The sequence below is a fragment of the Schistocerca gregaria genome, chromosome 1 (genome assembly GCF_023897955.1).
Source record: "Schistocerca gregaria isolate iqSchGreg1 chromosome 1, iqSchGreg1.2, whole genome shotgun sequence".
Taxonomy (NCBI): Eukaryota; Metazoa; Arthropoda; class Insecta; order Orthoptera; family Acrididae; genus Schistocerca; species Schistocerca gregaria.
Genome location: NC_064920.1, coordinates 1,071,450,986 through 1,071,473,114, shown reverse-complemented (window position 1 = coordinate 1,071,473,114; position 22,129 = coordinate 1,071,450,986). Strand labels below are relative to the sequence as shown.

Here is a 22,129-nt window from a genome sequence, read left to right as displayed (position 1 = left end):
ATTTCGTGCAGTGATTTATTGAAGTTGATGCAGCACAATAACTATGACAGATAACGAAAAGAAATTCGGTACATAATCGAGTGAAGCTACCAGACTGTAAGATGCGAAAGAATCAATTATTTTTCAGTGAATAGTTTTCTTGAAATTGGATCACAAGTACTACAGGGGGCGGCACATCTGTTCAAACACTTCACAAACAATTCATGCAACATGCCTGCACTGCACACGTAGGACAGAGTAACCGTACCGTTTTGCATTGGATCGCTCGAATATATGTGCAGTCCTGCAGTACGCCCTATTCATATCAGATTGTTCACACGGGAGGAGGGATAAGTCGACTGGGCATCACATCGAACTGAGCTTAGATGATATATATGAATGCATCATTCCTCGATGCTGCAACAGTCAGGCAGCAGCACCGGCCAAGACAGAGCAGTAACAGGAAGTAATCGATTTTGTGACGTTTTACGAGTCCTAACCAGGAGTGAATTATACGATGTGTGCTTTGGTGATTTAGTTTTTTATTTCTGCATGTTAATTAAATATTTAATAGACACAGTTCTCGCGCTTTCTTTGGTGTCGGAAAGAAACCGATTTTGTGACATTTACAAGTTCCTAACCAGGAGCGAATTACACTACTGGCCATTAAAATTGCTACACCGCGAAGATGACGTGCTACAGACGCGGAATTTAACCGACAGGAAGAAGACGCTGTGACATGCAAATGATTAGTTTTTCAGAGCATTCACACAAGGTTGGCGCCGGTGGCGACACCTACAACGTGCTGACATGAGGAAAGTTTCCAACCGATTTCTCATACACAAACAGCAGTTGACCGGTGTTGCCTGGTTAAACGTTGTTGTGATGCCTCGTGTAAGGAGGAGAAATGCGTACTGTCACGTTTCCGACTTTGATAAAGGTCGGATTGTAGCCTATCGCGATTGCGGTTTATCGTATCGTGACATTGTTGCTCGCGTTGGTCGAGATCCAATGACTGTTAGAAGAATATGGAATCGAAGTGCTGGATCCCAACGGCCTCGTTTCACTAGCAGTCGAGATGACAGGCATCTTATCCACATGGCTGTACTGATCGTGCAGCCATGTCTCGATCCCTGAGTCAACAGATGGGGACGTTTGCAAGACAACAACGATCTGCACGAACAGTTCGACGACGTTTGCAGCAGCATGGACTATCAGCTCGGAGACCATGGCTGCGGTTACCCTTGACGCTGCACCACAGATAGGAGCGCCTGCGATGGTGTACTCGGCGACGAACCTGGGTGCACGAATGGCGAAACGTCATTTTTCCTGATGAATCCAGGCTATGTTTACAGAATAATAATGGTCGCATCCGTGTTTGGCGACATCGCGGTGACCGTGCATTGGAAGCGTGCATTCGTCATCGCCATACTGGCGTATCACCCGGCGTGATGATGTGGGGTGCCATTGGTTACACGTCTCAGTCACCTCTTGTTCTCACTGACGGGACGTTGAACAATGGACGTTACATTTCAGATGTGTTACGACCCATGGCCTTACCCTTCATTCGATCCCTGCGAAGCCCTACATTTCAGCAGGATAATGTACGACCGCATGTTGCAGGTCCTGTACGGCCCTTTCTGGGTACAGAAAAAGTTCGACTGTTGCCCTGGCCAGCACATTCTCCAGATCTCTCACCAATTGAAAACGTCTGGTCAATGGCGACCGAGCAACTGGATCGTCGCAATACGGCAGTCACTGCTCTTGAAAAACTGTGGTATCGTGTTGAAGCTGCATGGGTAGCTGTACCTGTACACGCCATCCATGCTCTGTTTGCCTCAATGCGCAAGGCCGTTATTACGGCCAGGGGTGGTTGTTATGGGTACTGATTTCTCAGGAACTATGCACCCAAATGGTGTGAAAATGTAATCACATGTCAGTTCTAGTATAATATATATGTCCAATGAATACCCGTTCATCATCTGCATTTCTTCTCGGTATAGCAGTTTTAATGGCCAGTAGTGTATTTAGTCTCATCTGTGTGCTTTGGCGTTCGATACAGTTCCGCACTGTTGCCTGATAAACAAAGTAAGAGTCTAAGGAATATCAGACCAGCTGTGTGGCTGGATTGAAGAGTTTTGAGCAAACAGAACACAGCATGTTGTTCTCAATGGAGAGACGTCTACAGACGTTAAAGTAACCTCTGGCGTGCTATAGGGGAGTGTTATGGGACCATTGCTTTTCACAAAATATATATAAATGATCTACTAGATAGTGTTTGAAGTTCCATGTGGGTTTTCGCGGATGATGCTCTAGTATACAGAGAAGTTGCAGCATTAGAAAATTGCAGCGAAATGCAGGAAGATCTGCAGCGGATAGGTACAGGGTGTTTAAAAAATGACCTGTATATTTGGAACGGCGATAAAAACTAAACGAGCAGCGATAGAAATACACCGTTTGTTGCAATATGCTTGGGACAACAGTACATTTTCAGGCGGACAAACTTTCGAAATTACAGTAGTTACAATTTTCAACAACAGATGGCGTTGCAAGTAATGTGAAAGATATAGAAGACAACGCAGTCTGTGGGTGCGCCATTCTGTACGTCGTCTTTCTGCTGCAAGCGTGTGCTGTTCACAACGTGCAAGTGCGCTGCGGACAACATGGTTTATTCCTTAGAACAGAGGATTTTTCTGGTGCTGGAATTCCATCGCCTAGAACACAGTGTTGTTGCAACAAGACGAAGTTTTCAACGGAGGTTTAATGTAACCAAAGGACCGAAATGTGATACAATAAAGGACCTGTTTGAAAAAATTCAACGGACTGGGAACGTGACGGATGAACGTGCTGGAAAGGTAGGGCGACTGCGTTCGGCAACCACAGAGGGCAACGCGCAGCTAATGCAGCAGGTGATCCAACAGCGGCCTCGGGTTTCCATTCGCCGTGTTGCAGCTGCGGTCCAAATGACGCCAACGTCCACGTATCGTCTCACGCGCCAGAGTTTAAACCTGTATCCATACAAAATTCAAACGCGGCAACCCCTCAGCGCCGCTACCATTGCTGCACGAGAGGCATTCGCTAACGATATAGTGCACAGGATTGATGACGGAATATGCATGTGGGCAGCATTTGATTTATGATTTATGATATATTGTGCAAGTTTGACACGAACATCCGGCAGAACACCCGACTACTCCAGAATGTCAGCATTTGATTTACTGACGAAGCTTATTTTTACCTGGACGGCTTCGTCAATAAACAGAACTGGCGCATATGGGGAACCGAAAAGCGCCATGTTGCAGTCCCATCGTCCCTGCATCCTCAAAAAGTACTGGTCTGGGCCGCCATTTCTTCCAAAGGAATCATTGGCCCATTTCTCAGATCCGAAACGATTATTGCATCACGCTATCTGGACATTCTTCGTGAATTTGTGGCGGTACAAACTGCCTTAGACGACACTGCGAACACCTCGTGGTTTATGCAAGATGGTGCCCGGCCACATGGCACGGCCGACGTCTTTAATTTCCTGAATGAATATTTCGATGATCGTGTGATTGCTTTGGGCTATCCGAAACATACAGGAGGCGGCGTGGATTGGCCTCCCTTTTCGCCAGACATGAACCCCTGTGACTTCTTTCTGTGGGGACACTTGAAAGACCAGGTGTACCGCCAGAATCCAGAAACAATTGAACAGGTGAAGCAGTACATCTTATCTGCATGTGAAGCCATTCCGCCAGACACGTTGTCAAAGGTTTCGGCTAATTTCATTCTGAGACTACGCCATATTATTGCTACGCATGGTGGATATGTGGAAAATATCGTACTATTGAGTTTCCCAGACCGCAGCGCCATCTGTTGTTGACAATTGTAACTACTGTAATTTCGAAAGTTTGTCTGCCTGAAAATGTACTGTTGTCCCAAGCATATTGCAACAAACGGTGTATTTCTATCGCTGCTCGTTTAGTTTGTATTGCTGTTTCAAATATACCGGTCATTTTTGAAACACCCTGTATTTGGTGCATGAAGTGGCAACTGACCCTTAACATAGACAAATGTAATGTATTGCGAATGCATAGAAAGAAGGATCCTTTATTGTATGATTACATGATAGCGGAACAAACACTGGTAGCAGTTACTTCTGTAAAATATCTGGGAGTATGCGTACGGAACGATTTGAAGTGGAATGATGATATAAAATTAATTGTTGGTAAGGCGGGTGCCAGGTTGAGATTCATTGGGAGAGTCCTTAGAAAATGTAGTCTATCAACAAATGATGTGGCTTACAAAACACTCGTTCGACCTATAGTTGAGTATTCCTCATCAGTGTGCGATCCATACCAGGTCGGGTTGACGGAGGAGATAGCGAATATCCAAAGAAGAGCGGCGCGTTTTGTCACAGGGTTATTTGTCTAGGTTTCGAGAGGGTGCGTTTCTGGTTGAGGTATCTAATATATTGCTTCCATCTACTTATACCTCCCGAGGAGATCACGAATGTAAAATTAGAGACATTCGAGTGCGCACGGAGGCTTTCCGGCAGTCGTTCTTCCCGCGAACCATACGCTACTGGAACAGGAAAGGGAGGTAATGACAGTGGCACGTAAAGTGCCCTCCGCCACACACCGTTGGGTGGCTTGCGGAGTATAAACGTAGATGTAGATGTAGATGTAGATATGGCTGCCAAGGGGGGAAAGAAAGCCAATGTGCACTCTGTGCGTATGCTGGGTCCCATGAAGAGCACACGGTGCAGCCATCTGCAGGTGGTGGCTAATGTTGGTACCAATGATGTGTGTCGCTTTGGATCGGAAGAGATTCTCTCTGGTCGAGTGGCTACCAGAAGTGGTCAAGGCTGCCAGTCTCGCTTGCAGCGACCATTTGCAGCATAGCCGACAGGACCGATTTCTGACCTCTTGTACAGAGCCGAGTGGAGGGTCTGAATCAGAGGCTCAGACGGTTCTGCAGCCGTGTAGGCTGCAGATTCCGCGACTTGCACCATAGGGTGGTAGGCTTTGGGTTTCGCTAAAGAGCCCAGCACTCCATTTCACGTAGTAGGCGGCTACACGGGTAACGGGGGCTGTTTGGACTGGACTTGTGTTTTTCAGGTTACAGGGCCTTGGGAAGACACAGAAAGGGTTTCAGAGGGTGCAGGTCGAACACAAGAATAACACAGATGTCGGAACCATCGGTATAACAGGTGTAAATTGTCGTAACTGTGTTGGGAAACTATCAGAGCTCCAAGCGTTAATGGAAAGCACTGACGCTCAAATCCTTATTGGCACTGAAAGCTGGCTAAAGCCGAATGTAAGTTCAGCCGAAATCTAACGGTATTCACAAAGGATAGGCGTACTTCTTTCTGTTAGAAATAGTTTATATCCTAGCGAAATTGAAGTAGATAGTTTCTATGAGTTAGTGTAGATAGAGGTCATTCTTGGCAACTGGAATAAAATAATAATTAATCCTTTTACCAACCTCCCGACTCAGATGATACAGTTGCTAAAAGGCTAAAAGAAACCTTGACTCTGATTGAAAACATGTACGTGACTCATAGAATTATAGTTGGTGAGGACTTCAATTTACCTTCGATATGTTGGCGAAAACACGTATTTAAATCCGTAGGTACGCATAAAACGTCAACCGAAATTGTGCTAAACGCATTCTCTGAAAATTATTTCGAGCAGTTATTTCATGAACCCACTCGAATAATAAACGGTTGTGTAAACACAGTTATCTATTAGCAACAAATAATCCAGAGCTAATAACGAGCATGAAAACGGATACAGGGATAGTGAACATAGTGTTGTCACAGCGAGACTGATACCGTAACTTCTAAATCCACCAAAAATAAACGAAAAATATATCTATTAAAACAAGCAGGTAGAAATTCGCTCGATGCCTTCCTGAGAGACAATCTCCAATGCTTCCAAATTAAAAATGTAAACGTAGACCATATGTGGCTTGAATTCAAAGAAATAGTATCTAGAGCAATTAAGAGATTAATACCAAATAAATTAACTAACGGTGGAGGGGATTCCCCCACGGTACACAAAACAGGTCAGAACTCGCAGAACAATGAAAGAGCATCTCAAATTAAACAAACGCAAAATCTCCCAGATTGGCAATCTTTTACAGAAGCTTGAAATTTAGCTCGGATTTCAATGCGAGGCGCTTATGATAGTTTCCACAAGAAAATTTGCCTCGAAACTTGGGAGAAAATCGAAAGAGATTCTGGTCGTATGTAAAGCCTGCTAGCGACAAGACACAATCATTGCTTTCTCTGAGCGATAGCAATGTAAATACTATCGATGACAGTGCTGCTAAAGCAGAGTTCCTAAACTCAACCTCAAGAAATTCCTTCACCAAAGAAGATAAGTAAATATTCCTCAATTATAATCAAGAACGGTTGCCAACATCAGTTACCTAGAAGTAGATATCCTGCAGTAGCGGAGCACCTTAAACCACTTAATAAAACCAATTTCCGGTCCAGATTGTATACCGCTTAGGTTCCGTTCAGGCTATGCTGATGCAATAGCTCCATACTTATCAATAATATATAACCGCTGGCTCGGCGGAAGATCCCTACGCAAAGATTGGAATAGCCAATAGGAGTTGTTGTGGTCTTCAGTCCTGAGACTGGTTTGATGCAGCTCTCCATGCTGCTCTATCCTGTTCATCTCCGAGTACCTACTGTAACCTACATTCTTCTGAATCTGCTTAGGGTATTCATCCCTTGGTCTCCCTCTACGATTTTTATCCTCGGTGATTCCCTCCGATACTAAATTGGTGATCCCTTGACCCCTCCGAATGTGCCCTACCAACTGATCCCTTCTTCTAGCCAAGTTGTGCCACCAATTCCCCTTTTCGCCAATTCTGTTCAGTACCTCCTCATTAGTTATGTATGCACCCATGTAATCTTCAGCATTCTTCTGTAGTACCACATTTCAAAAGCTTCTATTCTCTTCCTGTGTAAACTGTTTATCGACCTTGTTGCACTTCCATACATGGCTACACATCATACAAATACTTTCAGAAAAGACTTCCTAATACTTAAATCTATAATCGATGTTAACAAATTACTCTTATTCAGAAACTCTTTCCTTGCCATTGCCAGTCTACATTTTATATCCTCTCTACATTGACCATCATCAGTTATTTTGCTGCCCAAATGGAAAAACTCATATACTATTTTAAGTGTCTCATTTCCTAATCTAAATCTCTCAGCATCACCTGATCTAATGCGACAGCATTCCATTATCCTTGTTTTGATCTTGTTGATGTCCATCTTATATCCTCATTTCAAGACATTGTCCATTCCGTTTAACTGCTCACCCAAGTCCTTTGCTGTCTCTGACAGAATTACAATGTCATCGTGAAACCTCAAGTTTTTTATTTCTTCTCCTAGGATTTTAGTTCCTACTCCATATTTTTCTTTTGTTTCCTCTCCTGCTTGTTCAATATACAGATGAATAACATCGCGGAAAGGCTACAACCCTGTCCCACTCCCTTCCCAACCACTACTTCCCTTTCGTGCTCCTCGAGTCTCATAACTGCCATCTGCTGTCTGTACAAATTGTAAATAGCCTTTCGCACTTTGTATTTCCCCCCCCCCCCCCCCCTTCTGAATTTGAAAGGCAGTTTTCCTTAATCTAAGATAAGTCGTAGGGTTAGTATTGCCTCACGTGTTCCAACGGAATTCAAACTGATTTTTACCGAGGTCGGCTTCTACCAGTTTTATCATTCGTCTGTAAATAATTCGTGTTAGTATTTTGCAATCGTGACCTTTTAAACTGATAGTTCGGTAATTTTCACTTCTGTCAGAACCCGATTTCTTTGGAATTGGAACTATTATATTCTTCTTAAAGTCTGAGGGTGTTTCTCCTATCTCATACGTCTTGCTCACCAGATGGAAAAGTTTTGTCAAGGTTGGCTCTCCCAAGGCTTTCAGTACTTCTGACGGAATGTTGTCTACTCCCGGGGCCTTGTTTCGACGTAGGTCTTCAAGTGATCTGTCAGATTCTTCACACAGTATCATATCTCCCTTCTCATTTTCCTCTACGTCCTCTTCCGTTTCCATATGTTGCCCTCAAGTGCATCTCCCATATATAGACCCTCTGCATACCCTTTCCACCTTTCTGTTTTTCCTTCTTTGCTTAAGACTTGTTTCCCATTTAAGCTCTTGATATTCATACAGGTGGTTATCTTTTCTCCAAAGGTTTCTTTAATTTTACTGTAAGTGGCATCTGTCATACACCTAGTGTACACGCTTCTTCATCCTTACATTAGTCCTCTAGCCATTTCTGCTTAGCCATTTTATACTTCCTGTTGATCTCATTTTTGAGACGTTTGTATGCCTTTTCGCGTGCTTCGTTTAACGCATTTTTATGTTTTCTCCTTTCATCGATTAATTCAACATGTCTTGTGTCACTCAAGGATTTCTACTACCCTCGTCTTTTTACCTGCTTGATCCTCTGCTGCCTTCACTACTCCATCTCTCAAAGCTACCCCTCCTTCTTCTACTATATTCCTTTCCCCTGTCATGTAAGTTGTTCCCTAATGTCCCCTCTGAAACCCTCTAGAACCTCTGGTTCATTCAGTTCATGCATGTCCCAGGTCCTTAAATTCCTGCCTTTTTGCAGTTTATTCAGTTTTAATCTGCAGTTCATAACCAGTAAACTGTGGTCAGAGTCCACATCTGCCCCTGGAAATGTCTTACAGTTTAAAACCTGATTCCGAAACCTCTGTCTTATCATATTATAATCAATCTGAAACCTTCCGGGGTCTCCAGGTCTCTTCCACGTATACAACATTCTTTCATGATTCTTAAACCAATTATTATCTATGATTAAATTATGCTCGGTGCAAGATTCTTTCAGGCGGCTTCCTCTTTCATTCCTTGTACCCCAGTCCATATTCACCTACTACATTTCTTTCTATTTCTTTTCCTACTATCGAATTCCAGCCACCCATAACTATTAAGTTTTCGTCTCCCATAATTACCTGAATAATTTCTTTTATCTCATCACACGTTTGTGTCCAATGCGGAGCTAGTTGGTATATAAACTTGTACTATTGTGGTAGGCGTGAGTTTCGTATCGATCTTGGCTACAATACCGCGCTCACTATGCTGTTCGTAGTAGCTTAACCACGGTCCTATTTTTTTTTTTTTTACTCATTATTAAACCCTCTCCTGCATTACCTCTATTTGAGTTTGTATTTATAACCCTGCATTCACCCGACCAGAAGTCCTGTTCCTCCTGCCACCGAACTTCACTGATTCCCATTAAATATAACTTTAACCTATCCCTTTTTAAATTTTCTAACCCACCTGCCCGATTAACGGATCTGACATTCCACGCTCCGATCTGTAGTTTTATTTCTCTTGATAACGATGTCCTGCTGAGTAGTCCCCGCCCGGAGATCCACGTGGGGGAATCTTTTACCTCCGGAATATTTTACTCAAGAGGACGCCATCATCATTTAACCATACAGTAAAGCTCCATCCCCTCGGGAAAAATTACGGCTGTAGTTTCCCCTTGCTTTCAGCCGTTCGCAGTATCAGCATAGCAAAGAGTTTTAGTTGATGTTACAAGGCCATTTCAAGTAATCATCCACACTGTTGCTCCTGCAGCTACTGAAAAGGCTGCTGCCCCTCTTCAGGAACCATACCTTTGTCTGGCCTCTCAACGGATACCCCTCCGTTGTGGTTGCAGCTATGGGAAGTAATCGAGTAAAACCTTGTTCTCCAAGGTAGTGTTGCAGGACCTGTGTTGTTCCTTATCTATGTAAACGATTTAGGAGGCAATCTGAGCAGTCGTCTTAAGTTGTTTGCAATGATGCTGTCGCTTATCGTCTAGTGAACTCATCAGATGATCAAAACGAATTGCAAAACGACATAGATAAGATATCTGAATGGTGCGAAAATTGCCAATTGACTATAAATAATAAAAAGCATGAGGTCATACACATGAGTGCTAAAAGTAATCCATTAATCTTAGGTTACACGATAAATCAGTCAAATCTAAAGGGCGTAATTTCAAATAAATACCTAGGAATTACAATTACGGACAATTTAAATGGCCAAGAACCCACTTAAAATGATGTGGGGGAAAGCGAACCAAAGATTGGGTTTTATTGGCATAATACTTAAAAGATTCTACAGATCAACTGAAGAGATTGCCAATATTACGCTAGCCTGTCCTCTTTTGGAGTACTGCAGCACGATGTGGGATCCTCACCTGACAAGATTAATAGAGTACATCGAGAAAGTTCAAATAATGGCAACACGTTTTGTATTATGCAGAAATATGAGAGAGAGTATTACAGGCATGATATAGGATTTGGGGTGGACATCATTAAAACAAAGGCATTTCTCGTTGTGGCGGGATGTTCTCACGAAATTCTGTTCTCACGAAATTCCAATCAGCAACTGTATCCTCCGCATGCGAGAATATTTTGTTCACGCCGACCTAAATAGGAAGAAACGATCATCATAATAAACGGAAAGATATAGGTGTTCGTTCTTTCTGCGCGCTGTTCGAGAGTGGAGTGACAGAGAATTATTGTGATGGTGGTAAGATGAACCCTCCGCCAAGTACTTAAGAATGATTTGCAGAGTAGATGTAGATGACTTTTGTGCCAGAATTCATCAAGGGGTGTGGCTAGCTAGTTATGGGGTGCCAGTCTCTCTGCAAAACGCGACCGGATGTTGCCAGTGGATGAGAGATCTGGAGAACGTACTGGCCAGGGTGACAGTCGAACACACCCTGTGTCGAGGTAGGTCAGGAAAGCACGGACAACGTGCGGTTTCTGTTGTTGTTGTTGTTGTTGTGGTCTTCAGTCCTGAAACTGGTTTGATGCAGCTTTCCATGCTACTCTACCCTGTGTCAGCTTCCTCATCTCCCAGTACCTACTGCAGCCTACATTCTTCTGAATCTGCTTAGTGTATTCATCTCTCGGTCTCCCTCTACGATATTTACCCTCTACGCTGCCCTCCAGTACTAAATTGGTGATCCCTTGATGCCTCAGAACATGTCCTACCAACCGATCCCATCTTCTAGTCAAGTTGAGCCACAAACTTCTCTTGTCCACAATTCTATTCTATACCCCCTCATTAGTTATGTGTTCTACCCATCTAATCTTCAGCATTCTTCTGTAGCACCACATTTCGAATGCTTCTATTCTGTTCTTGTCTAAACTATTTATGGTCCATGTTTCACTTCCATACATGGCTACACTTCATATAAATATTTTTAGAAAACACTTCCTGACACTTAAATCTATACTCGATGTTAACAAATTTCTCTTCTGCAGAAACGCTTTTCTTGCCGTTGCTAGACCATCAGTTATTTTGTTCCCCAAATAGCAGAACTCATCTACTGCTTTAAGTGTCTCATTTCGTAATCAAATTCCCTTAGCATCATCTGATTTAATTAGACTACATTCCATTATCCTCTTTTTGCTTTTGTTGATGTTCATCTTAAATCCGCCTTTCAAGACACTGTCCATTCCGTTCAACTGCTCTTCCAGGTCCTTTGCTGTCTCTGATAGAATTACAATGTCATCGGCGAACCTCAAAGTTTTTATTTCTTCTCCATGGATTTTAATGCCTACGCCGAATTTTTCTTATGTTTTCTTTAATGCTTGCTCAATATACACACTGAATAGCATCGGGAAGAGGCTACAGCCCTGTCTCACTTCCTTCCCAACCACTGCTTCCCTTTCATGCCCCTCGATTCTTATGACTGCCTTTAGCTTTCTGTACAAATTGTGAATAGCCTTTCGCTCCCTGTATTTTACCCCTGCCACCTTCAGAATTTGAAAGAGAATATTCCAGTCAACATTGTCAAAAGCTTTCTCTAAGTCTACAAATGCTAGAAACGTAGGTTTGCCCTTCCTTAATCTAGCTTCTAAGATAAGTCGTAGGGTCAGTATTGCCTCACGTGTTCCAATATTTATACGGAATTCAAACTGCCCATCCCCAAGGTCGGTTTCTACTAGTTTTCAATTCGTCTGTAAGGAATTGGTGTTAGTATTTTGACTCATTAAACTGATAGTTCGGTAATTTTCGCATCTGTCAACACCTGCTTTCTTTGGGATTGGAATTATTATATTCTTCTTGAAGTCTGAGGGTATTTCGCTTGTCTCATATATCTTGCTCACCAGATGGTAGAGTTTAGTCAGGACTGGCTCTCCCAAGGCTGTCAGTAGTTCTAAAGGAATGGTGTCTACTCCCAGGGCCTTGTTTCGACTCAGGTCTTTCACGCAGTATCATATCTGCCATTTCAACTTGTTCAAATGTCACAGGACCTCGAGGATAGGGGACGGCCACCGGCTATAACTCGTCAGAAATGTATCGGTATTGTCCAAATTATTGGCTATGCGAACCAGAGTGATCGAGTTGTGCATCCAGTGACACTCTATATCATCAAAGCAGGTGCTGGACCTGTTTCACAATGAGAAAAGCAATCTAGCAATTTCCGTATGTTACGTACCTTTACGATCGTGCAGGGCCTAGTGAAGAATATGTCTGTCCTCCTAGTCTTGTGGAGCCGTTGAGGTCCAGTGTGGTGTTGCCGGCCGCTGTGGCCGAGCGGTTCTAGGCGCTTTGGTCCGGAACCGCGCTGCTGCTACGGTCGCGGGTTCGAATCCTGCCTCGGGCATGGATGTATGTGACGTCCTTAGGGTAGTTAGGTTTAAGTAGTTCTAAGTCTAGGGGACTGATGACTTCAGATGTTAAGTCCCATAGTGCTCAGAGCCATTTGAACCATTTAATCCTGTGTGGTGTTGAGTATGACCTCGTGTAATCATCGGTTCCATATTCACGTAACAGTAGCAGCATACCAAACAACGCGCGCAGCAGCATCGCAGAACGATAAATCGTAGTCTTGGAAGGCCACAATCTTGCCACGGTTGAATTCCGACCCGAGGGCTAACACTATCTTCTTAACAACAACCGCAATTAGATGCGATTTCTCAATGACAAATCAACCGTGTAATACTTCCTTATATAACAAAATGTAAATAATAAAATTTCATGTGGTTCAGTGGCCTTGTGCAAGACTTTCATTTGGACGCCACTTTGGCGACTTTCGTGTCTTCGACCTATCGCAGTTATACAACCCGGAAACGGGGACATGCCGTTTAACGGGAATCCGAACCACTTGTCGTTTCTGGTGGTTTTTCTTTTCGCATCATTGAGATGTGAAATCTAGGTTAAAGGCAGGCAGAATACTGCACAGCCAGAATATTATCCCTCACAAGTTGTGCTGGTTTTTTTCTAAATACTCCTTGAATGGTGGAGCCGCGAGTTAATGGCGAAGTGGTAAGACACCGGAATTACATCCGGGAGGCCAGACTATAAGATCCTCATCTGGCCACTGAGACTGAGATGTTCAATGGGTTCCATACGCCTAAACACCGGTATAGCTCTCTTGAAAGAGGTACCACCGATTTTCCTTCCCATCTTTTCCCCAACTCGAGTTTGTGCTCCATCTCTAACAACTCATCGTCAAAGAGATCATCCTATTCCTAGAAGGTGGAAAGGCACATAGACTGTTTCCCCTAATGAAAACCTGACACCACAGTGCTTCGTCCACACTCTGACCTTCAACCAGCCTGCCCATCATTTTCTCTGGCAAGTGGAAGCCAACCACAGAGATACCTAGTTGTTTTTACAGGAACGATTATTTGAGGTGGCAACAGAAAATAACTCCAACCACGACAGCAAGCTTTATCTCTCTGTCTGTTTCCGAGTATTTCCACAGGATCCATTAGGATCAATAAGTCTCATTTTTATAGGTTTTCTGGTCCAGCAAGAACCTACAGTCTGTGACACACCGCAACTGACGACTGAAACGTGATAACCAACACAAGGGACCTACGTTCTTCCGATTTCAGTGCAAGATCTATTCACATGCTTCACTCATAACTGATTAACTTACGAGAGAGTTTTAATCGAATTTTTGATAAAAATCAGCATATCCCTTTATCCGAGACAGCTGCACTAATAGCAAAGTAATATGAGTTGACAGACAACATTACACAGCACACACAACGTTTGGTTTATAAGATTTACCCTTTTACTTGTCATTTTTAATTAACTGTTTTTAAATTCGCCTAATGTTGTCCATAATTCTAAACTGATTATAGCCACGTTAATTGTGATTGCAGCAGTAGAAAGAGAAGGCAAATTCCCGTAAGACTGAGGTGTCACACGTCTCTACACTGTAATCAGTGAAAGCACAGACATGAGCTATTTTGATTACTGTTGCTAAAGTATGCAGTTGTCTAAAAGTAATTTGTGGCAAAAATACTACAAGTAAATTAAATATGATATCCCAGTTTTCTTTAGATTTTTAGTGCGCATTTGATCGCGCATTCAGATTTTTCATTGCATTTGTATATAAAAAGTTGTAAAACAGGCTGGTGATAGCATGAAGCCATTAAGTGACGTAGAGGCTTGAATTTTCTGGCAATGGGTGCGCCGAGGGCTTAAAAGCATGACGGCTATCATTCTCTTTCACAGCTTAGTCTGGTAAAGGACAGACCTACGGTAGTCTGAGCAGTGATTCGACCGAACGCTTCTCGCTGACAGACGTTACCGCGTCGTCGGTCGCAGCGCTTTGAAATACACTACTGGGCATTAAAATTGCTACACCAAGAAGATGACGTGCTACAGACGCGAAATTTAACTGACAGGAAGAAGATGCAGTGTTATGCAAATGGTTAGCTTTTCAGAGCATTCACACAAGGTTGGCGCCGGTGCCGACACCTACAACGTGCTGACATGAGGAAAGTTTCCAGCCGATTTCTCATACACAAACAGCAGTTGACCGGCGTTGCCTGGTGAAACGTTGTTGTGATGCATCGTGTAAGGAGGGGAAATGCGTACCATCGGGTTTCCGACTTTGATAAAGGTAGGATTGTAGTCTATCGCGATTGCGGTTTATCGTATAGCGAGATTGCTGCTCGCGTTGGTCGAGATCCAATGACTGTTAGCAGAATATGGAATAGGTGGGTTCAGGAGGGTAATACGGAACGCCGTGCTGGATCCCAATAGCCTCGTATCACTAGCAGTCGAGATGACAGGCATCTTATCCGCATCACTGTAACAAGTCGTGCAGCCACGTATCGATCCCTGAGTCAACAGATGGGGACATTTAGACCATCTGCACGAATAGTTCGACGACATTTGCAGCACCATGGACTATCAGCTCGGAGACCATGGCTGCGGTTACCCTTGACGCTGCATCACAGACAGGAGCGCCTGCGATGGTGTACTCAACGACGAACCTGGGTGCACGAATGGCAAAACGTCATTTTTTCGGATGAATCCAGGTTCTGTTTATAGCATCATGATGGTCGCATCCGTGTTTGACGGCATCGCGGTGATCGCAGATTGGAAGCGTGTGTTCGTCATCGCCATGCTGGCGTATCAGCCAGCGTGATGGTATGGGGTGCCATTGGTTACAAGTCTCGGTCACCTGTTGTTCGCATTGAGGGCACTTTGAACCGTGAACGTTACATTTCAGATGTGATACGAACCGTGGCTCTACCCTTCATTCGATCCCTCCGAAACCCTACATTTCAACAGGATAATGGACGACCGCATGTGTGGAGTTCCTGTATGGGCCTTTCCGGATACAGAAACTGTTCGACTGCTGCCCTGGCCAGCACATTCTCCAGATCTCTCACCAATTGAAAACGTCTGGTCAATGGCGACCGAGCAACTGGCTCGTCGCAATACGGCAGTCACTGCTCTTGAAGAACTGTGGTATCGTGTTGAAGCTGCATGGGTAGCTGTACCTGTACACGCCATCCAAGCTCTGTTTGCCTCAATGCCCAGGTGTATCAAGGCCGTTATTACGGCCCGTGATGATTGTTCTGGGTACTGATTTCTCAGGATCTATGCACCCAAATTGTGTGAAAATGTAATCACATGTCAGTTCTAGTATAATATATTTGTCCAATGAATACCCGTTTATCATCTGCATTTCTTTTTGGTGTAGCGATTTTAATTACCAGTAGTGTATTTCGCGACTGTTAAGTGGGGACCTAAAGAATTATTCTGCAGCGGTCACGACTGTTTTAACTCTGCTGATCGTGAAGCTGAGTTGAACTTCGAGCTATTTGCACTGAGTCTGATTTTTAATTCAGTCTGCCACTGGGGACTTTGATTATTTTCGTCGCTGATCGGCACTTAAGATTATAGCATCCAGTGCAGATTAGATTAATATTTGTTTGTGTTACTGTGGAGTTTGAGTTCTATCCATTTTGTTCATTTTATTTATATAGAGTATTCGCCACCTACTATATTGGGGCCTGTAGCTAAATTCCATTTCACTTAATTATGATGAGATTAGATTAGATTCAGTTTTCGTTCGTGTGGAATTTTTCACCCACCTACAATTTTTAAACGATCATAAGAACAATAAGCTTTATTTGCCAAACTTATCTATTTGTATTTAAAATATATTACTTAATTTTAATGCACCTACCCTCATCCTAACATTATTTTACATCTGATTAGTATAGCAAAGACAATTTTATTATTTTGATTTAAACCAACAATTACTATTGTCAAATAATCGCCCTCTAAGACGAAGTATTACTGGGCAATACAAACTATACTACTATCGTTGTAAGGCGACTAGCTAGTTCGAGTCTCGTGATTGCAAATATTTTCAAACTACGCAAGGCGTCGACGGCGGCAACAGTCAACTGAGCTGTTTAACCCAAAGTGGCAAGCTAGAAAATGACCTGCAAAGTAAAAGTGACTAATTTATATCCGTTATGCTTATTTAAGTTACCGCAGCGCATTTGCATTCTTCCCGGAGTTATAATAATGGTATAACCCTACTTCGTCATGTACATTCTCAAGATTAAACGTGTACCGACGATTTTTTTTCTTTCCACGTCTGTAACCAGGATGGAGTACAGTGCTTCCGAGATTGCATAGAACGGAAGCTTTCAATTCGATTCCACTTGCTGGAATAGCTGGTGGGCTGTTTGCAACACCGTCATAATTCCTCTTGGTTGTCTTCTGAAACCATCGTGTAACTGTTTCAGGGAAAATATTAAACCTTGCGGCACCACCATGACTCATGAAGCTATCAAAAAGGCGGACATAAACTAATCATCGGACCTGAATATGCAGAATGAAGAGCCATAAAACTATTTGTACAGAGCAAGAACTCAGCTGACAGAAATTAGGATGTTGTTCAAGAGATCTTTTATGAGTATCTCGGTAGGGGGCCTACGACTCTAGTGTCTGTTGCAAGGTAATAACGTAGTTATAATTTATTCGGTGTATTATACCAGTTTCCTTTGTTCCGGTGAAAATAGAAATATATGCCGCCACCAGTCAGCTGAGGTGTTGGTTTCAATACAATGACGTCATGCGCCACGTATGTCGTCTAAGATGTAGGTTTATAGGACGAATAAAATATGGCGAAATCCACCACGAATAAGGTGGCCTCGTTATGGGGACCAGAATACTGTTGAAGGCGGCAGCAGAACTGGTGAACTTGCTCCGAGACGTATAATGGAATGAGATGGCGCACGTTTCCCGTAAGCCAGTGGTCGTCAAATCGCGGCCAGAATAAATTGTTCGTGATTCTCAACCGTGTGTTATAACAATACTATCTAGAAAGTAACAGCCGAACCTAAAAACGTGAGCCAACATTAGGAGCTTCTTAACAGTGCTCACTTAAGCAAAAATACTTACAGAGACAGTAATATTTTTAGATGAGCTTCATTTTAATTGACGTCAGTGTATTCGACCGGAGTTAAGTTGACTACTGACCTCAGCAGAAGAAGGGTAAGTAGCGTGGGTGTGTCTGGAGTGGAGGACGTCACAGGAGGAGTATTTTCTTGTTTGTCTTTCAGTACTGACAACCCAAGGGCGGGTGTGACTGCCGACCACCTGTTATAAGTAGTATAAATGTCAAATGGAAGGAACATACACTGATAAGCCAAAACATTATGACCACTGCCCACCGCGACTTTGCATGCCACCCGGTAGCACTGCAGGCACCTGACGCGGTAAAAAAAAAAAAAAGGGTGTAAGCGGAGCATACATGGACGGGGGATCACCCTAACGAAGCTATGGGGGCCAGCCGCTATGACCGAGCGGTTCTAGGTGCTTCAGTCGGGACCCGCGCTGCTACTACAATCGCATGTTCGTGTAAAACCTCAGGCATGGATGTGTGTGATGTCCTTAGGTTAGATGGGTTTAAGTAGTTCTAGGTCTATGGGACTGATGACCTCCGATGTTAAGTCCCACAGTGCTTAGAGCCATTTGAAGATATGAGCTCCAAATGGGGAAACCCATTGAGCTAAGCGGCTTTGACAAAGGGTTGATCATTATTACGCATAGCCTGTGAATGAGTATCTCGAAAACGGCGACGCTGGTCGAATGTGGTCGTGCTACTGTCGTGAACATCTACGCAGGATGGTAGGACAGTGAAACATCCAATAGGCGCTAAATGGTTGGACGTCCATGGCTCTTCCCAGAACGAGTAGTTCGGAGGCTTGATTGCTCAGTAAAGTAGGATAGATGGTGATCTGTGGCATGTCTGCCGAAAGAGCACATTACTGGTGCACGCACTAGTGTTTCGAAGCGCAACGTTCGTCGCGCGTTGTTGAATATTGAGCTCCGCAGCAGGCCACCCCTATGTGTTCACACGTTGAGCCAACGAGATCATCAATTACGACTGAATGTACACTGGACCGTCAGGAGTCGACCGTCGATAGATGGAAACGTGTAGGCTCTTCGGATGAATCACATTTTTGCTACCCTAGGTCGAGTGACGTCATCGATGTGAGCGGCGGTCTGAAACGTGCAGCGCGCCATGGACGCAGGCTGGTGGGCGCAGTGTTTTGCTACGGGAGACAGTCTCCTGCTCTTGTATGGGACCTTTGGTGGTAATCGAAGACAGGCTGACAGCTGCGAACCATGTGCATCCCTTCATGCTTGATGTCTTCCCCGACGTGGATGTCATCTTTCAGCAAAATAATTGTCCGTGTCTCGGAGCCAAAACCGTGCTACAATGGTTTGAGGAGCAATATAGTGAACTCACTTTGGTGTCTCGTCTATCAAATTCGCCTCATGTAAATCCTGTGGAGCTCATCTGGATCGCTATCGCGCGCTATCATCGCGTATGTACGAGGGCTGTCCAGAAAGTAAGTTACGATCGGTCGCGAAATGGAAACGACAGCGACAACCAGAAACGTTTTATTTGCGACAGTTAGGCGCGCCTTATACCTAATTCTCTTCATATTCGCCGCTCCAACTTCGAAGTTTGCCTTAGTGTTGTTCCAACTTTCCAATATCCTTGTCATAGAAAGCAGCCGCCTGTGCTTTCGGCTAGTTATCTGCACTAGTCTGCAGCTCGTTGTCTGTGGAAAAATTGTGTCTTCATAGCCAACGGTTCTTGTGAGCAGAGATGAGACTCAGGGGTAGCCAATTAGGTACTGTATTGTGGGTGATCAAACACTTCTCATCGGAAACGCTGCGGGAGCGTCTTTATTGCCCCTGCAGTGTGCGGCTGAGAATCGACATGAAGAAGGAACTGCTCGACAGTTGTGTTAAGTGGGCTGCATGACACACGCGAAATCTCTAACCAGGCACTCATACTTGGCGGGAGACGCTATTCCCTACGCATCTTTACGTGCTCACTGTTTACTCAAAACTGAAAAGAGCAACGCGACACGATCTACGGGCATACTAGAGACACTGCCCAACACATCTGTGCAAAGCTTTACCGGATTATCCCAGTGGTTTAGATTTCGCGACCGATCGTAACTTACTTTCTGGACAGCTCTCCTACATCAGCGGCTCGTTATTTACGCTAATTACATGACCCCTGCGTAGACACCTAATGCCAAATACCTCCACAAACCTGCTAACAAACTGTCGGATCCATGATATGCAATATCAGTGATGTAACCACCCCCCCCCCCCCCCCTAAGCAAACTATCTATAGCAAGGGCGCGAAAGACTGGCCGTCGGCCCCCAAGCACTGATCGTTAAAAGTCGACACTATTCGGAGCACTTCGTGTATACACTTCTGTCTCAGTTTGCTGCCACTCTGAGCGGCCTTAGTCTATTGTAATTACTTGATGAAGTGTCGTGTTGTCTGTGTGAGAGGATGATTAACTGCTTAATAACAGGAACTCCACTTTATTTAATTGAATTTTTGAATGTGAGACACAATCATAAATGTTACTAAGTGTTTTGAGTGTCATTTTTCTTCTACTGACTGTGTTGCATTACAGGACCCCTAATTTAATTCCATACTTCTTTCCAGAATGAGATTTTCACTCTGCAGCAGAGTGTGTGCTCATATGAAACCTCCTGGCAGATTAAAACTGTGTGCCGGACCGAGACTCGAACTCAGGACCTTGGTCTTTTGCAGGCAAGCGCTCTACCAACTGAGCTATCCAAGCACGACTCATGGTCCGTCCCCACAGCTTCAATTCTGCCAGTACCTCGTCTCCTACCTCCCAAACTTCACAGAAGCTCTTCTGCGAAACTTGCAGAAGTAGCACTCCTGAAAGAAAGGATATTGCGGAGACATGGCTTAACCACAGCTTTGGGGGTGTTTTCAGGATGAGATTTTCACTCGAACCCGAGTTCGAGTCTCGGTCCGGCACACAGTTTTAATCTGCCAGGAAGTTTCATTTCATACTTCCTGCTACAATTTTATAACACATTCCAACATGACCGTCTCTACGACGCGCACTGGCCAGTTCATGTTACTTCTGTGTCAAAATTTATACCGTAGCAGTGGATCGGCAAGAGCCGCGGACGCCCGTCGGTTGTCGGTACTAGAAGACAAAAACGAAACACTCGCCTTCTTACTTCTATTAACCCTCCTGTGTTCGCTCTACATGCCCCTCTGCCCTCGAGGTAAGTGGACAACTTAAATAACGGCCAAATTCACCAATGACAATTAAAAGTAACCACATGTTAAAATATTACCCTCTCTACAGTGTGTCACATAAAGGTACGGCCAAACTTTCAGGAAACATTCCTCACACACAAAGAAAGAAAATGTGTTATGTGGACATGTGTCCGGAAACGCTTACTTTCCATGTTAGAGCTCAATTTATTACTTATCTTCAAATCACATTAATCTTGGTATGGAAACACACAGCAACAGAACGTACCAGCGGGACTTCAAACACTTTGTTACAGGAAATGTTCAAAATGTCCACCGTTAGCGAGGATACATGCATCCACCCTCCGTCGCGTGGAATCCCTGATGCGCTGATGCAGCCCTGGAGAATGGCGTATTGTATCACAGCCGTCCACAATGCGAGCACGAAGAGTCTCTACATTTGGTATCGGGGTTGCGTAGACAAGAGCTTTCAAATGCCCCCATAAATGAAAATCAGGAGGGTTAGGTCAGGTGAGCGTGGAGGCTATGGAATTGGTCCACCTCTACCAATCCACCGGTCACCGAATCTGTTGTTCAGAAGCGTACGAACACTTCGACTGAAATGTGCAGGAGCTCCATCGTGCATGAACCACATGTTGTGTCATACTTGTAAAGGCACATGTTCTAGCAGCACAGATAGCGTACCCCGTATGAAATCATGACAACGTGCTCCATTGAGCGTAGATGGAAGAACATGGGGCCCAATCAAGACATCACCAACAATTCCTGCCCAAACGCTCACAGAAAATCTGCGTTGATTACGTGATTGCACAATTTCGTGCGGATTCTCGTCAGCCCACACACGTTGATTGTGAAAATTTAAAATTTGATCACGTTGGAATGAAGCCTCATCTGTAAAGAGAACATTTGCTCTGAAATGAGGATTGACACATTGTTGGTTGAACTATTCGCAGAAGTGTACCCGTGGAGGCCAATCAGCTGCTGACAGTGCCTGCACACGCTGTACATGGTACGGAAACAACTGGTTCTCCCGTAGCACTCTCCATACAGTGGCGTGGTCAACGTTACCTTGTACAGCAGCAACTTCTCTGACGCTGACATTAGGGTCATCGTCAACTGCACGAAGAATTGCCTCGTCCATTGCAGGTGTCCTCGTCGTTCTAGGTCTTCACCATTCGCGAGTCATGGGGCTGGAATGTTCCGTGCTCCCTAAGACGCCGATCAATTGCTTCGAACGTCTTCCTGTCGGGACA

The 22,129-nt window shown here is 44.1% G+C and overlaps 1 protein-coding gene across 1 annotated transcript in view; it reads left to right on the top strand.

The window, feature by feature from the left end:
• LOC126281617 (putative inorganic phosphate cotransporter) overlaps positions 1-22,129 on the top strand; it is a 433,128-nt gene that overhangs the window by 179,273 nt on the left and 231,726 nt on the right. The gene's annotated exons all lie outside the window — the stretch shown is intronic.